Source organism: Strigops habroptila, chromosome 4, assembly GCF_004027225.2.
Source record: "Strigops habroptila isolate Jane chromosome 4, bStrHab1.2.pri, whole genome shotgun sequence".
NCBI classification, from domain to species: domain Eukaryota; kingdom Metazoa; phylum Chordata; class Aves; order Psittaciformes; family Psittacidae; genus Strigops; species Strigops habroptila.
In genome coordinates, this window is record NC_046358.1 from 20,377,138 (window position 1) to 20,384,404 (window position 7,267).

Consider the following 7,267-nt stretch of genomic DNA (forward strand, 5'->3'; position numbering starts at 1 on the left):
TCCCCATAACTCCACTTTTTGCAAGACATGACTTCAGAAAAGAGTGAATCCCTGCTCAAAAAGGACTTGTCTGTGGACAAACTCCAGAAAAAGATTCCTGGGATCACCAACATATGTGTCATCTGGACACACTTACTGAATGTCCCACAAGCACCAACTGCTGCTGCAGCAGAGCTGTGTCACCTCTCCCAACACACAGCACTTACCAACTCAAAGCCAGGTCCTCCCAAGGAAGGAGGAAAGACACAGGGCTAGCAAAAGAGGTCTGTGGGGCTCTAAATCATGATTAGGTTTTAAGTTCAAGTACCAGTTGAAAAATACTCACTGTTCCTTCAAACTACGATAGGGTCAGATGCCGCCGCTGAAATTTCCAGAGGTTTTTGTTGGCACTATGCTACACCCATAGCAAGGACGCATTAAGGACACTGGCAAACAAATAAACATCTGAAAAGGAATTCACACAGCGGTAACACTGGCAACACATGGCTTCCCACCCAGCTGTTTTAGAAACTACAAAACACATTTGCTTGGAAACCTGGCGACTGTAAAGAAGACACACACTTGTTCAGAAGCATGGTGGCCTCCTTTAACAGTTTCATCCTACTATGGGAAGAAGTAGATTTATGTTTTGGCATTGGAGGCACTGGTACCATGGGCACCCAACTCTCCATACAGGCCCTGTGGGGGAAACCACCACCCGGCTGCTTGCAGGAGGTTTGCTGGATGCCTGATGGACTTGCTTGGTACATCTTGCTGGTGGCATAACCGTGCAGCAGCACATCGATTACTGAAAACACAGTGGTGTCACTGGGCTGACTGAGATGAAGGGATGGGAGCATCTTCCCTCTGGTGTGACCTCCCTCATGCCACATCTGCTCATCCAGCAACCTCCATTGGCCAAACACCAGCTGTGCCTGCACCCCTGTGATCACAAGGACTCTGCCTGTGCAGATGTGGATATCTCTTTTGTGTTGTCTCATGTCAACATTCCTCATTTCCAGTGAAAACCTCCCCATCAATATATCTGAGGAAGACATGTCTACTCTCAGACACACAGTAAACCAAAATTTTCACTGGTACAAAGGGATAAAGGTCTGCCCTGGAGCTCCTGAAATACTAGGTGAGACGAATCCTGAAAATTGCCTACTACAGAGCAATCTACACTGCAACGTTGTGACTGTGTGGCTGTGCCCTTACACTGGGGCCAAGTAATGTCCAAAGGGATTTAGATGCTCAGTGTGTCCTGGCTCTGCCTCAGGGCTGGATGACTTTCAGGAGTCCCTTTCAGCACTTATTTTTGATGATGCTGTGATAAAATTTGAGAGAATGAAGAAAAAGTGTAACTTTTTTTGCCCCAAATGAAAGTGAGTAATTTCTTAATGGAGGCCTACTCAACAAATCATGAGTGCTCACTCCAACAGTAGGATATATGGCACTCTGTGACAGGTCAGTTATAAATGGGTCAGCAGAAGAATCTGGTTTACGCTGGGTGAAATCAGAAATAATTCAGAGCAGGTGACATGGCTTTGCCAAGGGGAAAATCAGATGCTAGAAACATACTTCTACCTGGAGAAAGATACTGAATGCAAAGGGGTTCCTAAAAGCCCTGTTCTTCCCTGAGAGCCCTCCAGGTCCCTCTAGCTCACTGACAGCTTCACTGCTGCCTCCTGCTTGGCGGCAATATGTGTGTGTGCACGCATGTGTGTTTCTCTGTGTGTGGCCAAGATGCACGTAACACAGCCTCCAACAGCATTGCCCTGGTTTATCAGCCTCACTACTGGTAAGGCTCAGAGCTGAGAGCAGGGAGAGTAATGGTGCTGCTCGACAGGGTCTCTCCAGCCAGCAGTAAGGTGCAAGAGGACTTTCCTGAACTGAGGTTTTGCAGCGTCAGTGATTATGGCAGGTGAGGAGTGAATAGGGACTGAAACACACAGATGGCCATCACTGCAAGGAATACTGCAGGCATATATGCTGCCCTGTGGGAGCTGTGAGAACAAGGTGCAGCCCAGTGTGTGGCATTCCCAAAGAGGCAGCAGGGGAAGATTCACATGATCCATGGGGATACATGCACATAGCTTTGCAAAAGGTGCTTTACCCCCTCAAAATGTAATAGGATGGAAAAAGCAAAGCAAGTAAGTCTGAAGTTCACAGCAAAGTGCTGCAGGGACAAACTCCAGGGCAGAAGGGGTGAAAGTGAGTCTGCGACATCACATCCCTGCCCAAGAAAATGCTCCACAGGCTGAAGTGGTGCAAGCAGTGAGAAAACCAGCTGATACACAGAGCCTGTGGCAGCTGGTACAAAGGGAGTGCTGCCGGATCCCAGGTTGGGCATCCCTACGATGGTATTCAAAAACCTGCCCCTGTACATGGGTTCTGCCAGTTGGTACAAACCAGGGTGGTGCCCAAACACATGGGGTGCAGGTAACCACCACAAACTGGGGTCTTCCAGCCCCCCCAAAGACTTTGAGCCCATGACAGCCCCCACATGCCCTCTCTCCAACCACAGGCTGCTTCCCAAACCCAGTGCTGAAAATGAGACTTCTGCCCCCACACTGACACAAGTGGGCTCTGAGCTGCTGAGCACTACTGATTCCTATTGGGTTCAGGGCTAACAGGATGTTTCCATTTAAAGTGATGGTAACCCACTGGTCATGGGTAAAAACTCTTTATCTTGGAACTGGGAATTTCCAGTGCCCTGTCTTGGAGCAGTGACTTTGCAGCGCCTCTGCTCCAGCACCCAGCACCACACCCAGTACTTTTGGCCATCCAACGGTTCCAAGCGGTATGTAGGTAGCTGGAAAGAAATCAATGACTTCAAGACAGGAGATGTACGGGCAGATTATAAAAAAGCCAAGCAAGCACCCACTAGCACAGGCTTCTGTAAAGTGGTGAGAGCTAAAACATCTCGCCGTGTAAGTGCTGCTTTTGATAGGGCTCTAATTGGGAATTTTTATTCAGTGTTGACTCTCTTTTATCAAGTCCTTGTCTGCATGATGTTCTTCTAGGCATGGTAAAATGAGATTCATATTACCACATTTCTGCTCCTCCAGGCATTTTCACATTGCTTTTCACCTCTGCAGATGAAAAGCAACACAGTAATGAGCAGCATTTCTGAGAATATACTGCCTCCAGACACAAACTGCATTCACAATTACTTCTCCCTATGGGGAAAATAAGGCGACTGAAGACGTAATGATAACAGCACCTTACTTTCATTAGGCTGCTTTGAGCCTGGAGGATCTCATAGAGTTCCAGAAACCTGATCATGAAGCAGTAAATCATGTCAACTGGAACCAGCATTTCCAGGATTATGTTTTTAAGTGCAGACAATGGTCATATATGGACAAAACCTGAGAGATTCTGACTGTCACATGCCTCCCACGACAGCTTTGCATGAAAAGGGTGAGAGAGTATGAAAAGTACCCATGGATTACCATGGGTATACCCAACCATTCTGGATTTGCAGATGCGCCATCCTTGGAGACATTCAAGGCCAGGCTGGATGTGGTTCTGTACAACCTGATCTATTTGAAGATGTCCCTGCTCATTGCAGAGAGGTTGGACTAGATGACCTTTGAAGGTTCCTTCCAACCCAAATTATTCTACGATTCTGATTCTATGATTCTATGACTCCTTAAATACTGAGTCCCTTACTTGCATTTCCTAAATCATGGCGACCTGCTGTTGACTAGAAGAGATGTGCAGTTAGGGAGCATGGCAACTACATGGGTGCAGCTGTGATTCAAGCAGGGTAAGGTGGGGCTGGGCACAACCCAGAGATGTGGAATAAAACCATTCTGGTTCCCCTGTGGCTTTGAGGGACTGGAGTTACACCCATATAACTGTGGGGAGACCTGGGTGCCCATCTCTGCTCCTGGAAAACCCTTATCCCAAGTATCCTAGAAGCTGGAGGTTAGGGAACTACCATGCTAGAGAGATGTTTGCATTGAACCATGTGGATAAGGGCTTTGGGCATGTGTCTTCTATATCCATAAGTACAAGCTCTCTGAGAGCAGTTGGAGCACCATCCCTGTTAAGTTCTTGTTTTCAGGGCACAGGCAGTCCTGTGCAAACCCTGAAAGAGAAATAGATGTGACAGCAGACATTAGATTAGGCAAAAGCAGAATATTTGTGGCATTACACTTTTGAATTTAAGAGTCTCCATTTTCTTTACTAACCTAGCTTAAAGACACATGATGTCAAGCAGGTGTTTTGCACTCAAACAACACAAGCTTAGTGCTCAGGATATTCCCATGGTAGTAGTTTTAGCTGTAGTAATTAAGACAACATCTTAGCCTGAACTACCCACCCAAGACACTGACCATATCTATCATTTTTAAGAGTGAGCTGTAAAGCACAGTAGGGCGATCTAAGATCAGACCACCAACTGACCCACAAAAAGACACGCTAGCAGAGATGCAGAGATACTGCATATAAATTCAGCCACTGGCAGAGCTGCAGGTCCTAGAGCTTTTCCTGCTCTCACATGGTGTTGGTGGAAAATTTTACTTCTAGTGCCTAGCTCTCAGCCAAGTTTCTTTCCAACTTGGTTTTAAACAGCCTCACTAGACCATTCCTTAGGTGGCTTTGTTGGTGCAGCTTGGCTTCCTGAGCCAAACTGAAATGTGAAGGGAAAAAACAAAACATAAGCAGGATGGTTTTGCTTATCAGCTGCAAATAGATGGTTTCACAGGCCTGACTAGAAAAGTCTTCCCAAAATCCGCTTTCATAAGCTCTCCAATCTGCTCTCCGCTGGCTGGCTCAGAGATACTTTGCTGGCTTGGTAATAAGCTGTTATAAGTGAGACTCCTGTAAATCAGATGACTGTAGTCATTTGATGTTTATATTTGGCATGCTGAGTCACAAGGACAGGGGTTACATCATGTCAAGTTAACCATGCAAAAGGAATTACAGATGAGGCAGGCAGAGCTGGGGTGCGCATTGGGAAGGTGTGTTCGTGCTGCAGTGGCCCGAGATGTGGGAGCTGGGCGGCCATGGTCCTGCCCTTACCTCATCGACACCTCACCATCAATGGGGCTTTGTCCCCCACCTTTGCTCCTCGCACAACTCTCCTTCCTTTGGTAAGAACATATACTGTAAACAGTACCTACACCAGACTGCTACATGGCCCCAGATAATGGCTGGTCACACACCCAGGTTCAGAGCAGGGTCGGACAGGGCGTCCTAGCATGGACTTACACAGACAGGACACTGTATTTTTCTTTAAAACAAAAAAGCCAAATTATGTTATTTTCCAAAGCAGTGTTCCCTCTAACAGCCTGTTCCTGACCCCGCCTGTTAGCAGTACACTTCGCTCCTTGAGCTATGGCTTCATCCCTGGGGTCCGTCTTTTTCTGTGCCTTCTTGCTCCCTGAGTCATCCACACCCCTGTACCCTCTGTCTCCTTGTCTTCATACCCATTTGTTGACTCTTATTGTGTGATAAATACTAGGCAACCTTTAGACTTCCTAAAGATAAAAATCTTCATTTAAGGGCTTTAATGCAGTAGAGAAGCCACAGCAGCCTCTCTCAGCAACCCCTCTGGATAATTACAGCTGCTGTTAAATACTACTCTGTGCTGCAGTTGGATGTACCTGCTTCTCTCATCGAGCTGTGCGATCTCTTCGTGCCTTTGTCTGCTCAGAGTTCACAGCAAAACCACATAGACAAGCAGAGTGGAAAACAACCATAATATCGCCTTCATTTTTCATAGGGGTGGGGCAGCATAGAAGAAAGAGCATTTAACTTCATTTGTCTTAGGATAGTCTTGCACCGTAAAATAACTCAAAAGCCTGTAAACTGAAGCCATGGCAAAGATCCTGTAACCTCACCAAAAAGCAGTGTTTCGATAATGCTATTCTGGTATTCCCCAGTGAAATATTTTCTAAGTTGCCTCTGACAGAGCGCTCTTAACTGTCAAGTTTTACTTTGGATTGCAGAAGGCAAAGAAACCTCAGTGCATCTGTGGCAGGGGAAAAATGATGACTTGGATGGTTTAGCAGTCAAGCCACCCACCTAGGAGAATGGGCACTCTGCTCAGAAAACTATTTCCTTATTTTATCTGCTAAATATTTAATGTAAAATGCACAGCAAGGTTTGGCAGACACCTACATGCCCTGACCACCAAGTCACAGTCATATTTGCAGTAGTGCCCTCTCTGACTGATCAAAGTCTAAGTTTCATGCTGCACAGCAGACCCATTTTCATCAAGAGTGATGGGAAGCCCCACCAGCTCTCACTGGACTAACTAGTTAGCAAGCATGGACTGAATCCCTTCGCTCACCAAAGGTGGCTCCCTAATTCTTGGACCAAAGGTCCAGCCTCTAGAGGTGTAATCACTGAAAAGGAGGAATGGGAATTAATTTGGAAAGAAAAGCAGCAGCTCTGGTGAGGTCTGTGAAAGGTGTTGTGTCTACACTTTCCTTCAGGAAAGCGTCCTGGGTGGCAGATCCCAGCTGGATGTAGGTGTCTCCTCACAACCCTGAAAAGGATGCTTGACAAGTTTTGAGGTATACCGTATGCTGGATAGTAATATCTCTGCTGCAATATCAGCCACTGACAGCCAGTGTGAAGAAATCAGTATGTTTAATGGGCCACTGCAGGTGGAAACTGGGAGAAGGGCAGAGGCCATGTGGCCAGCAGAGCCTCGATGGCTGCTGAAGAGGGCTCTGTCAAGCACGCAGTTGCAGAGTGTCTGCTTTGAATGCTCAGACTCTCTGTAAGGCACAATGCTGTGCTGAGATACCCTCACTTTCCACAGAGTAGGAGGGGGTTATTTCTTAGGGAATCTCATTACCTGTGATGGTACAGGAGTTACCTTCCCTCTCACTGACTGCTTATCCCTCCTCCAGCCATATACATGTTTCATTTATGCTACCACTTTTGTGTTTGGTATAATCTTTTTGTTCACAAGCAGAGTACTTTCTGAGGGAGGTCAGTACAAGAGCATCACACATTTGATTTTTGTCCATATCATCTGGAAAACAACGCAGCCTGCCCAGCAAAGAGGGGAAAAAATCCCACGGCCACAGCCAGTCCCCATCCTGGTGGGAGAGAGGATGCCTGAGCTTGGAGAGGCACAGCCCTCATTGCCAGGGAGAGATATGAAAGCAGAGTAAGGGCTGCATGAAACCTCCTTCAGGACTTCAGGCTTTGGCCTCTGCACTTTTAAGTATGAAGAAAAATGCTCTCCCCTCATCCCTGAGAGAGCCATCCAGGGTGGGAAGGGTTTTGCAAACACACAAGTTGTGTAGCCCCATGCAGAGAC